Source organism: Dendrobates tinctorius, unplaced genomic scaffold (genome assembly GCF_039654945.1).
Source record: "Dendrobates tinctorius isolate UK_male_01 unplaced genomic scaffold, ASM3965494v1 ptg000183l, whole genome shotgun sequence".
NCBI classification, from domain to species: domain Eukaryota; kingdom Metazoa; phylum Chordata; class Amphibia; order Anura; family Dendrobatidae; genus Dendrobates; species Dendrobates tinctorius.
This window is the reverse complement of record NW_027361850.1, coordinates 3,364,861-3,380,850: the sequence shown is the minus strand read 5'-3', so window position 1 is coordinate 3,380,850 and position 15,990 is coordinate 3,364,861. Positions and strand designations below refer to the sequence as shown.

The 15,990-nt window shown below is 40.7% G+C and overlaps 1 pseudogene; it reads right to left on the bottom strand.

The window, feature by feature from the left end:
* Nucleotides 1-11,638: 11,638 nt before the first annotated feature.
* Nucleotides 11,639-15,150, bottom strand: LOC141055017 (coiled-coil domain-containing protein 171-like; annotated as a pseudogene).
* Between the last annotated feature and the right edge of the window lie 840 nt (nucleotides 15,151-15,990).

Sequence of the window (15,990 nt, the reverse complement as noted above, 5' to 3'; positions counted from 1 at the left end):
ATTCAGTTATCCTTCTCTACCGCGTTTCATCCCCAGACCAATGGACAGACTGAGAGAACAAACCAGACCTTGGAGTCTTATTTGAGATGTTTTATATCTGCTGATCATGATGATTGGGTCTCATTTTTGCCCTTGGCCGAATTCACACTGAACAATAGAGCTAGTTCTGCCACTTTGATGTCACCCTTTTTCTGTAATTTTGGGTTTCATCCTCGATTCTCTTCAGGGCAAGTGGAATCTTCGTCCTGCCCAGGTGTGGACACTGTGGTTAGGAGAATGCAGCAGATATGGGACCAAGTGGTGGAGAAGCTGTCACTCTCTCAGGAAAAGGCCCAGCGATTTTCCAACCGGCATAGGACCATTGGTCCCAGGTTTAAAGTGGGTGATATGGTTTGGTTGTCATCTAAGAATATTCCTATGAAGGTTGCATCTCCTAAATTTAAGCCAAGATTTATTGGTCCTTATAAGATTTTGGAAATTCTTAATCCTGTTTCGCTTCGATTGGCTCTTCCAGTTACCTTCAAAATCCATAACGTATTTCACAAATCTCTGTTGAAGAGGTTTGTTGAGCCAGTGTCTCCTATGGCATCACCTCCTGACCCTGTGTTGGTTGAAGGCAATGTGGAATATGAGGTAGAGAAAATATTGGATTCTCGTTTGGTTAGACGGAGACTCCAGTATTTGGTCAAATGGAAGGGTTATGGTCAGGAGGATAATTCTTGGGTCTCTGCCTCCGATATTCATGCTAATAGATTGGTTCGTGCTTTTCACTGGGCCCATCCTGATCAGCCTGGTGGCGTGGATGAGGGTTCAGTGACCCCTCCTCAAGGGGTGGGTACTGTTGTTAGTTCATTCTCTGGTTCACCAGTTGTGAGTTCTCCTTCCAGACTTCCTCTGGTGGTAACAGGAGGTAGTGAGGCTGATTTGATCGGTGCAGATCTGCCTCCTGAGAATGAGGATGACGATTGGACCTCAGGATTCTCAGATTGGATTTAAGACAGCCAACGCCCTATTCAGTTGCTGGTGACTCCTTCTGGCTTGTCAGCTCTTGGTTTTCAGCTCTGTTTTCAGCTCTGTTCCAGTCATCTAAAGCTAAGTTTTTCTGATAATGTTCACACTTGATTTTGTTGGTCTATTCAGTTTTGGGGGCTGAGCTGAATTTCCACTCTTATTTATCATTATTTTGCCAATTGGCTTTTTGTCCCTTACTAGTTCGGTCTCTTTTTGCTCTGTCTCAGAATATTTCAGAGTGCTGATATAGTGGGAGAAGTCTAGAGACTTCAGGGTTAATTTTGCTATCAGAAGTGTTGGACATTATTTTTGTAGGGTTTTTTGCAGGTTGCAGACAGTATCTTTCCTTTCCTGTCTAGTTAGTTTGGGCCCCATAATTTGCTCAACCTATTTTCCTGCCTGTGTTTGTGCCTTCATCTTGTTTCACCGTCAATACATGTGTGGGGGCTATCTATTCGTTTGGGGTCTGCTCTGGGGCAGTTAGTTTTCCCTTTTCTTGCTTTAGGCTTATTTAGTCCTCCGGCCGTGACGAGGCGTCTAGGAACATCGTAGGCACGCTCCACGGCTACTGCTAGTTGTGTGGTAAGATCAGGGATCTGCAATCTGCATAGTTACCAACCTCTCTGGTTTTCTGTGACTTAGCTTGTTTTACTTTTTCTCCTCCGTGACCCATTCATAACACAGCATGCCAATGGAGGTGGAGCTGAATGGAGGAGGCGCGGCAGGGAGCGGAGCTTCACGGACGAAGTCCGCATCCCTCCGCAGCTCCTCCATATGCTAGTCTAGCCTAATTAGGATGGTTAGAGTAAGTACTACTATATCAGCTTGTGTAGATAAGGGAGCTAATATCGATATCTCCTCCGTTCTGAATATCTCCTGTCCGAAAAATCTATGTTTGTAACTCTTACCTCCTCTCCTTTTGCGTTTATTGGCAGAGAGCTTTTATTAGTGTTTCTTTCAAAAAAAGTGTTGCCAGGTGAAGAGTCAATAATATCCAAAACAGTTGTAAGGAGATTGGAGGTGTCAGCATCTGTGGATGAGAGGCTTACATGCCTGGAATTAGAAATATTGGAAACCATGGATCGGGTTCCTTTCAAAATCGATCTAGGAGTAATGTGTAGATTCTTTCATTTCCATGTATACATTTGATTACGTTCATATAATCTGATCAGTCTCTTTGGAATTTGCATTTTTTGTGGGTCATTATAACATTCTCCATTTTGTTGATATTAATTAACATTTTGGAATGCAGGTCATCATATTCAGAAGAGAAAAAATACATATTGTCAATGGAAGTTTTATATTTCTTTCTGAAGATATTTTAATTTTTTTATCTTCTTCTTTAACAATGAGATTCATTATTTGTAAGGAGTACTGTGTCAATATGTTGTTCCATTCATTCAGAAATTCCTCTGAGAATATATAAATAGGCACTTTCTTAATCCTCAGGCCATGAGGGATAATTTTTTGCATTCCCTCAAACAGCAATATATGTATGATGCCGCGATCGAGCGGTCTCAAGCTGAGCACCGTGGTGATCAGGTGTGGGTGTCACCTCTATGTGAGAGCTGACGACCCGCAGCAACACCCTTGATCAGTGCTAGCACCAATTGCAGGCATTTAACCCCTCTGATGCTGCTGTCAGTAGTGACAGCAACATTGAGGAGCATCATGCGGGGAATGGGTTCCCTGCCTGCTTCCATCAAGACAACACGATGCGATTGCATTGTCATGATGGACTCTATGGAGACCCCTGGCCGCAAGATGACCGTGGGTTCCTTTAGGGAAGGTGGCATGTCAGTGACTGCTCAGAGCAGGACCTGAGATGCTTCCTTCCCGGCTTGTTAAATGCTGCTCTGATGCTCTGCAGTGCAGAAGCATTGCAGAGCATCAGATCAGCTATCTGATGTTATACAGTAATGTCCCATCCTGGCACAATGAAAAAAAAACTAAAAAGAAAGATATTATTCAAAAGTGTAAAAATATTTTTAAAAAATCCCCAAATAAAGAACAAAAAATGAAACAATTATTTTTCAATAAATGCATTTATTTATGTCAATAAAAAAACAAACAGTAAAAGCACATATCCATAACTACTATAAAACTGTTCCACTAGTTAACTCCTTCAGTGAACACCGTAAAAAATAAAATAATAAACGAGGCAAAAAACAATGCTTTATCATCATATTGCTGAACAAAAAATGAAATAAAATGCAATATAATAGGTGAATGTAAATAAAAATGGTACAGCTGAAAACATCATCTCGTCCGGCAAAAAACGAGCTGCCATACAGCTCCATCAACAAAAAAATAAAAAAGTTATAGCGTTCAGAATTAAGCAGAGCGACAATAATTACTTTAAATGAGGTATCGCTGTAATTGTACTCACTCGAAGACTAAAGGTGCCTTACAAATTTTAACACACGTGGGACGGTATAAAAAAAAAGCCTGAAATGCTGGTTTTTGTTTATTCTGTCTCCCAAAAAATGGAATAGAAAGCAATTAAAAAATGTCATGGGCCTGAAAATGGTAACAATATAAATGTCAATCAATTTTCCCACAAAAAAAACAAGCCATCACATTACTCTGTCAGCCGAAATATGGAAAAATTATAGATGTCTTTTAGTTTGTGACAGCAGCCAAAAATAAAAACCCGATATAAATCTGGTATTGCTGTAATCACACCGACCCGAAGAAAAAAGTCGCCTAATCCCTTATACCACACGAGGAATGGCATAAAAAAATAAATAAAACCAAATCTTCACATGTTAATTTTTATCATTCTGCCTCACAAAGATTGCAATAAGGCTCGGCGCACATTTATCAGGGCTTGCACCGGGATTTCTGTGTAAATCTCTGAAATACATGATTCAGATGGAACTCCGGCAGATGATTCACTATAAGGAGGCAGATGGAGGCACTGTGGATGCCATAGGACCTGTGATACATCTTTTTAAGATTCCATAAAAGTGCTGTCAGCCACAGTTTTTTGCTCTTCTGAAAAGGACACCGTTAAACAGAGGCCAGACGGAGTCCAGAATTAATCTGCTGCCTCATTATAGCGAATGGATCCCTCATGGGTTTCATCTGTCATGTCACTCAGAGATTTTGATGGAAACCACAATGTAAGTGTTCAACGTAGAGCGCCGGATAAATGTGATCCCAAACGTTGTGCAAAATGTTCCTAATAAAAGATTCAACTCAATCCTCAAAAAAGCAAGCCCTCAACCACAGAAATATAGTGGGCTTCCACGTTACTCATAGCACAAAGACTCTGGAAAAGCAAAATTGCTCCTCACCCCCCAAAAGAAATTCAGTAAATTGTCCGCTCCCAAATTCCTCCCTTCCTTCTGAGTCTCAGTGTACCTAAACCACATTTAGCGCCCACATGTTTGGCATTTCTGTAATGATGAGAGTCCGCCTAATTTACAGGTGCGTGTGTCCAGAAGCATGAGCTGGGCATAATGCACTGGTGACTGCAACTTACTGGTCACTACAGCGCACTGGTCACTACAACAGCAGTTTGCAATTTTCACTCAGCAACATCCACTTCTGCTAGTTTCTGGAAAACACCCATGGAATCAAAATTGTCACTACATCTGTAGATAAATTCCCAAAGGGTTATAATTTGCAAAATGGGGTTACTTGAGTGGGAATTCTGCTTTTCTAGCACTTAGGGGCTCTGCATATGGAATCCGCAAACAAGGAACTAGGAAAATCTGTGCTCCAGGAGTCAAATAGCGTGCCTTCCCTCCCGATTCTCTTCGTACGGCTGTATGCTGTACATCCACACATGGAGTATTTCTACATTCAGCAGAAATTGTGGGACAAATTTTGGCACCAATTTTTTCCCATTTCCCAGTATGAAAATGTAAAACTTGGGGCTAACACACAACCATGGTGGTAAAAATGTAAATTATTTTTTCTTCACTGCACAATGGTATAAAATTCTGTGACACACCTGTGGTGTCAATATAATCACCGAAAATGCCCAACAAATTTTTGGGTCAATTTTTTCCTGATATCCTTGTGAAAATTCAAAATTTGGAGCTAAAAGCGATTTTTGTGGGAAAAATGTAATTTTTTTATTTTCACGTCTTAACATTATAAACTTCTGTGAAGCACCTGGGGGTTGAAGGTGCTCAATACACATCTAGATACGTTCCCAAAGGGGTCTAGTTTCCAAAATGGTGTCAATTGTGGGGGTTTTCACTGTTTAGGCACATCAGGGACTCTCCAAATGCGACATTGCATCCGCTAATTACTCCAGCAAATTTTACATTCAAAAAGTCAAATAGCACTACTTCCCTTCCAAGCACTGCCGTGCACCCAAACAGTAGAATTCCCCCATATATGAGAAATCTGCATACTCAGGAGAAGTTGCACAACAAATTGTATGGAACAATTTCTCCTGCTATCCTTAAGAAAATGCAAAATTTGGAGCTAAGATTTATTTGGAAAAATGTGATTTTTTTTATTTCCACGGTTCTACGCTATAATCTTTTGTGAAGCACTAGTGGGTTCAAGGTGCTTAATACAAATCTAGATAAGTTCTATATGGGGCCTTGTTTCCAAAATGGTGTCATTGGGGCTTCCACTGTTTAGTCACATCATGGGCTCTGAAAACATGACATGGTGTCCGCTAATTATACGAGAAAATTTTACATTCAAATGTGAATTGGCGCTCTTTCAATTCCAAGTCCTGCCGTGTGCCAAAACAGTGGTTTTCTCCTACATATGGGGTAACTGCATGATAAGGTGAAACTGCACAACAAACTGTATGGTCCATTTTACCCTTGTGAAAGTAAAAAAATTAGGTCTAATGGAAAAGTTTTGTGAAAGAATGTTAAATGTTTACTTTTTCCTTCCACATTCCAAATTCTTGTAAAGCACCTGAAGTGTTAATAAACGTGTTGAATGTGGTTTTGAGCACCTTGAGAGGTGCAGTTTTTAAATTGGTGTCACTTTTATGTATTTTCTGTCATATAGGCCCCTCAAAGTCAATTCAAATGTGAGGTGGTCCCTTAAAAAATGGTTTTGCAAATTTTGCTGTAAAAATGAGAAATCGCTGGTCAATTTTAACACTTATAACTTCCAAACAAAAAAATTATGTTGCAAAAATAGTGCTGATGTAAAGTAGACATGTGAAAAAAGTTATATATTAACTATTTTTGTGTGACATGACTCTGACTTAAGGGCATAAAATTCAAAGTTTGAAAGTTGCAAAATTTTCAAAGTTTTCACCAAATTTCTGATTTTTTCACAAATAAATACAAGTCATATCAAAGAAATTTTACCAGTTTCATGAAGTACAATATGCCATGAGAAAACAGTCTCAGAATCAGTGGGATCTATTGAAGCTTTCCAGAGTTATGACCTCATAAATTGACCGTGGTCATAATTGTAAAAATTTGCCTGGTCAGGAAGGTGAAAACAGTCTTCAGGGTGAAGGGGTTAAAATGCAAGAATTTTTTAGACCTAACAATTGTTTTGATAATAATGATATGCTTTATGCAGACCACATATGAAAGATAAATGTACAAAACAGCAAAATCAGTCATTGCATGGTAACAAACTAATTTCTAATATTTTTATTAAAGGGGTAATCCACTACTTAGACAACCCCTTTTCAATTACAGTATTTCCCCACATAAAATACACCTTCTACTCCTCTCTGATTCTGGCATTGTTCCAGTGACCTCTGCTTTGGATTTCTCGGGGCTTCTGTGACATTTTTATGTCATGTGATCTCTGTAGTCAATCAGAGACTGGTAATGGACTGCTTCACGCTCACTAACTTTGGATGAAACTGACAACCAAAAGAAATGAGAGCTTCTGCTGCTGCTTTCCGAATTTCTTCGGTTGTCAGTTTTGTCAGAATGAAGTGAGAGTGAAGCCACCGTCAATTAGTTTCAGAGCTCATGTGATATAAGTTTCAACATGCCCCACCCCAGAAGATCCATTGTCAGTGCTGAATGGTGTGTTTATTTTATGTTGGGTGATTACTTTAATTTAGAAGGAGTAGCCCAAGTAGTCATAATTGATACAATCTAAGCAAAAACATCATACTTTGCAATTTTAATGATTCACTTAACATAAAAGTAAAACTCTAGCTAGCTTCAGAGGATCACAGATCACTAATTTTATAATAGAACTAGCTGAAGAGCCCGGCGCTGCCCGGGCATAGTAACTAACTGTGGTTAGTTGTAGCAAATTATAATTATCCTCAATCCCATAGTCCCGTGCCCATATACCCATCACACATCCTCCATCCCATAGTCCCATGCCCATTTACCCATCACACATCCTCCATCCCATAGTCCCGTGCACATATACCCGTCATACATATCCTCCATTCCATAGTCCAGTGCCCATATACCCATCACGCATCCTCCATCCCATAGTCAACCATTATGACATCATAATGAGCGGCGGCGGGGCTTGCGACCTATGATGACATCAGCATCGCCATGGCAACCGTTGTGACATCATAATGAGGGGCGGGGCTTTATACGCACACACTGCTTCCCCAGTATGCAAATAGGGACATTATGACATCACAATGAGGGGCGGGGCTTGACACGCACTCACTGTTTCCCCCAGTATGTAGATAGGGGCAAAATTGTTTGGTAAATTGGAACGCGCGGGGTTAAAATTGTGCCTCACAACATAGCTTAGGACGCTCTCGGGGTCCAGACGTGTGACTGTGCCAAATTTTGTGGCAGTAGCTGCGACGGTGCGGATGCCTATCCCGGACATACACATACACATACATACACACATACATACACACACACTTTGAGCTTTATATAATAGATTTAGTGGTATCCTGTAGTAAAGCTCAACCTAACCTTCTATAGCAGAGAATGAAAACTTCATTGCAAACACATTTTCTCATTGATTTCCTAGGCAATCAGATAGATGTTAAGCATACAAATACACTTTGGTCAGCATGAATGTTCCAATTGAGCTTGTTAACTGTGTTTTAAGGAAGCATGCGCATTGGGTAAGAAGGTGAGACATACTTTATTTTTGGAAGGTAATGTGCAATTTATTATAATCATATAGCACTTGCACTGGGGTTTTATAAGCTTAGCTAATGAGAACAATTCATTTGCTAAGAACAAAAGCTATAAAGAGAAGATTAACAATATCATTCATGCACACAAACAAACAGATTATCCTTACGTTATAAAAGTGCCGCTAAGGTATTAGGTATACATCAGCATATTTTAAAAGGAAATATTAATACTATTACTCTAAAGTGCCACAAGAATTCCTGTGACAGATTAGACTGCATTTTTAGCAAATTCTAAATGGCGTTTTTACATAAAAAACTATAAAGCTAGTTACACAAGGAATGAACACATGCATACTAGAGATGAGCTGATCTTTTGAAAATCGAATTCACCAAATTTTACCACAAAAATTAGATTTTTGGCTAATAAATTTGCATGAATCTCAATAAAAGAAAGCTTGTGATCTCATGGAAAAAAAATACTCATGACCGTAAGAGCTAAAACTTTACAGGGAGAACTCCCAGACCATAAGAGCTTACATTATACAAAAGATAGAAAAAGAGAGTATAACGCTGATCATAAGAGCTTACTCACTACAAGAAAGAGAATACCTCACTGACCTTAAGGCTGTGTGCCCACATTGCATTTTTTAAGCATTTCTGCCGTGTTTTAGCCGCTACGGAAATGCTTAAAAAATGCATTCCCATGCAATCCTATGGGATTCCGCAGTTGCTGTGTCAATGCTGCGGATTTTTCCGCTGCGGAATCGCATAGCGGTAAAAGCTGCAGCATGTCGATTAATTCTGCGGAATTGCGGCTATTCCGCCGCCAAGGGATTGCATTGAAACGCTCACTTTATGCATGTGTGTTGTGAGTTCATTTTCCCCTTCACTACTGAGGCCCGAGGAACTCCCTCTTCTGGTAAAGAAAGGTAGTGAGCCTGATTATCAAACACCTGAGGCTGGTGATGATGACTGGCTGAGTGGAGTTACTGACTGGATATAAGGCTGCCGACGTCCTTCTGCCCTGTGGGTGATTTCTCTGTGGGATCCTTGGAGACCAGTTTGAATTCCTGCTCCTCTAAAGCTAAGTTTGCTGCTCGGCCTTTTGCATTTGTGCTTTGACTTTGTTTTGCTTTGTTTTTCCGGATTTCTGCCATTCCCTGCTGGGGTGTGCTGAATTCCTTTAGCTCTGTCTCCTGAAAATACCTGAGTGCTGATTTAGTTTTTGAAGCCTAGCTGTTTCAGGGCCTTTTTCATATCAGCTTGTTGGCTTATGTCTTTGATAGGGTTTTGGCAGATTGCAGACAGCAGACTTCCTGTCCTTTCCTATCTAGGTAGTTTTGGGCCCCGGCTTTGCTCAGTCTATCTTTCTGTCTGTGTTAGTGTTTTCATCTTGCTTCACCGTCATTATATGTTGGGGGCTGCCTATTGCTTTGGGGTCTGCTCTGGGGCAGTTTAGATTTCCCCTTTCTTTCTTTAGGCCTATTTAATTCTCCGGCTGTGATCGAGGGGTCTAGGGCATCGTAGGAACCCCCCACGGCTACTGCTAGTTGTGTTGGTAGGTTCAGGGGTCTGCAATCTGATAGTTGCCAACTTCTCTGGTTTTCTGGACTTAGCTTGTATTTCTGTTTTTTCCTCCTACGGTGACTCATTCATAACACATGTGGCTATGCCTACCATGTGTAAAGTGAGCGCTTCATGTGCGGATGGTACCTAGGGTCTGGAGGAGAGGAGACTCTCCTCCTTGCCCTGGGTACCATAATCCTGTAAAAATAGAATTAAAATAAAAAAAATCAGGATATACTTACCCTCTATTGGCCCCCGGAGTCCTCAGCGGTGCACACGACGCTGCCAGCAATTTCTGTTCCCAGGGATGCATTGCGCAAATGACCTCTGATGACGTAGCGGTCTCACGTGACCGCTGCGTCATCAGAGGTCATGTACGCAATGCATACCTGGGAACAGAAGTTGCTGGCAGTGCCACTAAGGAGCGGGAGGACTCCAGGGGGCCGACAGAGGGTAAGTATATCCTGATCTTGCATTTTTTTTTGTTATTTTTAACATTTTATCTTGACAAGTGTGACCAACCTGTCAATCACTTTTCCAAGCGATGCTTCAAATTGCTTGGAAAGTGCTAGCATTCCGCAAGCTAAGTACGCTTGCAAAATGCTTGTGTTTTGCGGGAAAACGCATGCGAATTCCACATGCGTTTTACCCACGGCGGGGAGTTGCGGAAATGCTGCTGACAATTCTGCAGAATTTCTGCAACGTGGTCACATAGCCTAACAGCTTTCACTATACAGAGAAGCCCCCACTGACAACAGGAGACTGTACTCTACAAGAGGAAGAGAGAGGGCACTTACACAAGAACTTACACACAACAGAAAAAAGAAACTTAGTGACTCTGGGGATAGACTCTGCCATACAAACTGTGCTCCAGTGGGAAACACATATCTCAATTTGTCTTGATCTTTGAGAATGAGTACTTACATGTCCAAGTATCAAAAAATGTAAATGAATCCTAATATTCACATTTTAATGCAGTAGTTTTGAATCCCATTAGTTCTTGTCTTTAGAGCAAGGTATTTATGAAACCCTGGAAAAAGGAAATCAAAATGCATGCTGCGATGTACAAATGTTATACAGATGTGAAGATTTTAATGGATGTATAAAATGCATTGTTTTTTACGTTCATGCCCCAAGCCTGTTTTCACTTTCCTGACCAGACCAAATCTTACAATTCTGACAAATGTCAATTTATGTGGTAATAACTCTGGAACGCTTCAACGGATCCCACTGATTCTGAGACTGTTTTGTTTTTTCATGACTTATTGTACTTCATGATAGTGATAACATTTGTTTGATATGTATTGCATTTATTTCTGAAAAAAAATGGAAATTTGGCCAACATTTTGAATACTTTGCAATTTTCAAACTTTTATTTTTTATGCCCTTAAACCAGAGAGTTATCTCACAAAAAATAGTTAATGAATAACATTTCCAGCATGTCTACTTTACATCAGCACAATTTTTAAAACGTATTTTTTTGTTAGGAAGTTAGAAGGGTTAAAAGTTCTCATTTACTAGCAAAATACACAAAACCATTTTTTAGGGACCAAATCACATTTGAAGTGACTTTGGGGGCCTATATAGCAGAAAATGCACAAAAGTGACACAATTCTAAACACTGAACCCCTCAAGGTGATCATAATCACATTTAAAAAGTGTATTAACTCTTCAGGTGCTTCACAGGAACTAAAACAATGTGAAAGGAAAAAATGAATATTTTTATATACACACTTTTTTTTTTACAAACATACAGGTGTGCATCTCACAAAATTAGAATATCATTAAAAAGTTAATTTGTTTCTGTTCTTCAAAACAAAAAGTGAAACTCATATATTATATGGAGTCATTTCAAACAGAGTGATCTATTTCAAGTGTTTATTTCTGTTAATGTTATTATGGCTTACAGAAAATGAAAACCCAAAAGTCCATATCTCAGTAAATTAGAATACTTTATAACACCATCTTGAAAAAATGATTTTAAAATCCGAAATGTTGGCCTACTGAAATGTATGTTCAGCAAATGCTTTCAATTATTGGTCAGGGCTCCTTTTGCATTAATTTTGAATGCCGGGAAGTGAAATCTTGCCATGATGTTGCTACCCGTGATAAGGATATTTGTAATCTCAACTACTGAAATATAACTGCAACCGATTTCATGTAATCTGTCAGGATTTCTTTTACTCGAACTGCTGTGAGCAGGGTACCCTCTGAACTAGAGAGGCTCTCTTCCAGAAGACACTTGTCCTGCTCCAGCTGGGTCAGTTGTCTGTCCTGCTTGATGCACAAGTTGATCTTTTCTATGCAATTCCAGTTTAGTTTCCAAAAGACTCTTAAGAGCTTCTGAGAGGGTCTTCTCTTTCTCTGCTTTCTCCTTGGAGTGAAAGTCTATCTTGGAATTGAGCTCCAGTAACTATTGAGATGACTCTTTCAAGAGAATCTGAGCTTCTTGCTCTCACAGCAATACACTGTTCAGCCATCGGAAATACGTTTATGTGTCTCATAGGTTATCAATTTAGATTGCTGGAGAGGTTCGTTTTCAGCTGTACTTATGTAATCAATTTTCTACTTAATATCAGACAGCTCCTGGTGCAATGACGGTTTCTGTATTTCTGCAGCATGTAGCTGCTTGGTGGTCGCAAGGATTTGATTCTTCAAGACAGCCAAGCACTTCACAGTGGGAGTTGTTCTTGTAAGGTCCACAGTTGATGTCAGAAAGTTGATTCTGTGAAGTCTGCACATCAGTCTGTGCACAAAACTTTCAAGGTCCCCAGAAATGGTGAATATACAGAGTTCTGCATGTCTAGCTTCTGACTCCACATTCAGCTGGCTCATCAGCTTCGAAAAACAGTTCTTGGATGCATCAGTTAGCTAGATTTGTGATCTAGAATGCTGGTCTTTCTGGTTTAAAGCCCCAAGCAAATCAGATGAAGTGATGACCCCAGACAGAAGGTCAGTGTTGGTAATAGACTTCAAGGCTTCTTGACAACGCATCATACTGTGGAATGATTGCTTTGCTCTTATTGTCTTCTATGAGAAACACAAAAAGAGTAGGTCTTTTATTCAGGACTACTATATAAGTAAAGAGTGTCCTGCTGGATCTTCCAAGTTGCTGAAGTCTTTTAGCTGCCAAAACCACCATGATATCACGTTGAAATACATACTTCCGACATCCAGAAGACTTAAGACTTTTCGTGGAACCACTATTCTCTTTTAAAAGCATTATCTCTCTTCAGATAATGCTTTTACTAGATTCTGGATTTCGCTCAGTACATCTGTTTGGCTAAAGTGTAAGCTCTACTATACAATGAGTATAAGGCACCAGCCATGAAAGCACTGGCTGCATCTGTTTTAACCAGGAGGTTTTCTTGGAGTACATTCTCCAGTGCCATCTGGTCTTTGGTGTTTTCATAAATGGAAATCTCAACTCTTGATTTTTCTGCTGTTTTTTGATATTTCTTTGTTTTGAAGTTACTCTCCCAAAGGAGAACAGAATAAAGTTGATGGAAATTTCTAGTCTTTTTTTGCCAGGCAGGTTGCTGTTCTCTCATCTGCTGAGCGAATCGGTCAAGTGAGTCTTGTTTTTACTGCCAATCCTTTGACATATCAGCCTTGTTCTTCCAAGAAAGTTCTAGATGGGAAACCTTTTATTGGCTTTGTGTACATCAGATATAAGGGAATCTATTTCTCCTCCAAAACACAACAGAGTTGTGGCCAAGAGAAGTTACCCTCTAGGCTTTTTGGATCTTTTAGATGCACACAACCTGCTACAAGGTGTTGGCATAAATCGTGAAGAAAAGTTAACTTCCCCTCTCCCTCCTTCTGAAAATTTTGGGTTATTTTATAGATTTCACATTCCAATGAAATGCAGGTGTCTGGATGCAGTGAATAGAGATCACGAGGCGGAAACAGCCAGGGGTTGATATAATGATATTTATATACAATGGTAACTTTTAAACAGTCTTATTAGATATGCAATTTAACAGTATAGCGACTCACAGCATGTTTTGAGTAAGCAAGAATGTCTCTCACTACATAACGTTAGTAGTGCGCTCAGTCTTGGGAGTCATCACGTGAATTCTCACTCAAAGCTCTGGCCCTATCAGGGGTCACTGGGTTTTCTTCTAGGACACAAGTCTCTTACTGATGCAGTCTATTAAAGCCGTGGAGCTTCTCACTCACCAACCAGCCCTCTCCCAACCAATTATCCTAGTCCCAGCTAACCCCGATACCATAGGTAATAGCTGGAAGTGTCGGCCATGCTCACTGTTCCTCCTCTATTGCAGGCGCACCTCTCCTGTCGCAGTTGCCACATGGCTCTTCTTGACTTGACCAACGGCAGAAGTCTCTCAGACTCGGGGTAGAGGACTGAGGCTCATCCCTTCACAGGCATAGTCAGACCTCGTAGGCTTGACCAGCGCAGCAAGCAGATTCCAGCTCTGAATAGCTAAAGTCCTTCTTTTTCCTGAGGAAGAAGTTCGTGCAACTTTGAAATGCATAGAATAAAGGCACAACTTATTAATAAACTATACATGGACTAACGTCTCTTCCATCGTTCAGCAACGCAGAAGATTTCCACTAAACAATTCTTCTGGATAACAGTTTAAGTCATACTTAGGGATATCTCCTGGGGGATCTGGACCTTGCCAGGTGGTGACTGACAACTGGGTAGCACAGACTCCACGGTGAGGCCTGTCATGTTGGTTTCAGTAGTGTCTCTGGAGCACTTCTGCCCTGCTCTCTTTCCTGGCACCTATCTCCTCATGGTTGGGTTCCCAGGGCTCTTATATCAGGGAAGTCCTTACTGAGGGTCACCTGATAAGGTCCTTCCCCCTGCAAATCTTCCAGCACACTTTGGTTTCACTTGATTTTGACTGGCTAGCAGATGGCAGTCTCTCCTCATTAATGACACGTCCTGCACTAATTTTCCAGAGGTATAATGGTTTTTTTTACACCAACTCCAAGACTCTCACCATTTTCTGCTCCCAAATGTCATGTGCTTTCACAAAGTCTGTCTTAAGCTGTGCTATCTGAGACTCTCTCTCTGTACCTCCTTCTTGGACCCTAGTTGCTCCGATCTAATGTTCACAATGTGTCTTCGCATGTTGTCTCCGACCTGTTCAAAAGATTTTAATTCCATTTTCATCCCCACACAGATCTGTTGTTTTGTATAAGCTCATTAGACATGCTTTCCAGCATGTTCTGGTAATCTGTCAAGATATGTTTCAGAGCCCCAATAACCACAGGTCCTGCAGATGTATCTTTATCACTGCACATCCCTGATAGACAATAGCTTGGTTTTTAAAGATTTCCACCAGTTCCTGCTGTTTGCTCTTGTTACATCCATAAGCCTTCTCCAAGGACAGTTGGTTTTCTTTGCGCTCTTCATTATACTTTGCGGCCATTTCTACGGTTTCATTTTTAGCCTCGTTAAGTTTACAAACGAGCTTTGCCATTTCGTTGAGATCTTCAAATTCATACTTAACTGGGACAGACCATGTAACTTTATTAGCAGTGGTTTGGTTTGGAGGGATGAACATCATTTTGTCCATGATTGCAGATGTTATATTTGGCACAGGAATTGGTCTTTTACTCCCAGGCGCTGAGCCCCAAGATCAAATTGTATATGGACTCCAGGTTTGTCCTTGTAGTTGACCACCAGCATGTTGTCGCTGCATTGGGCTATGCTCTCATCCTTTCTGAGCAGTTGCCCAACTAGCATTTTAGGGTGGGCACTCTGATTTTTGTGGACAGTACCACTTGCTGCTGTAGATCACTCACAGAGGGACTTGAAGAGTGGGATGCTGTTATAAAAATTATCTTTGTAGAGGCATAACCTTGCTCCAGCACCAAATCCCACACAATTTTCCAACTCACTCACTCCCAGGACAGGAGGGCATTCAGGGTGTCCTTGCCTTCATAAACCCTAAACTTGTGGGAGTACCCTGAAGCAGTCTTGTACAGTTTGTAGAGTTTAATGCCGTACCTGGCCATCTTACTGGTCAAGTTTTGCCGGAACTTGAGACTCCCCTTGAAATATATTAGGAACTCATTCATGCAGTTGTCCCTTTGGGGAACATACACCTCAGCAAATTTGTTGCAAAGTGATCAATGACCAACCAAACTTTGAAAAATTGGTCAAAGTTGGGGTAATCTCTGGGAGGACACTGTGCATTGTCATTGTAATGCAAAAAATGTGTGGATTGCCTCAAGTTGTTTATGGGTCATAGTCATGCGGAACAGTGAAGTGTTGTATCAAACATCAACACTCCAATATTGCTACAGTTCTGGCTTCTTCACTAGCCCCATATGAAGGACAATGCCCCAAAACATCATTTCTACTGCCTCTACAGGGGTCCAGTTACAAATTGATGATTGTGCCACAAAATCAG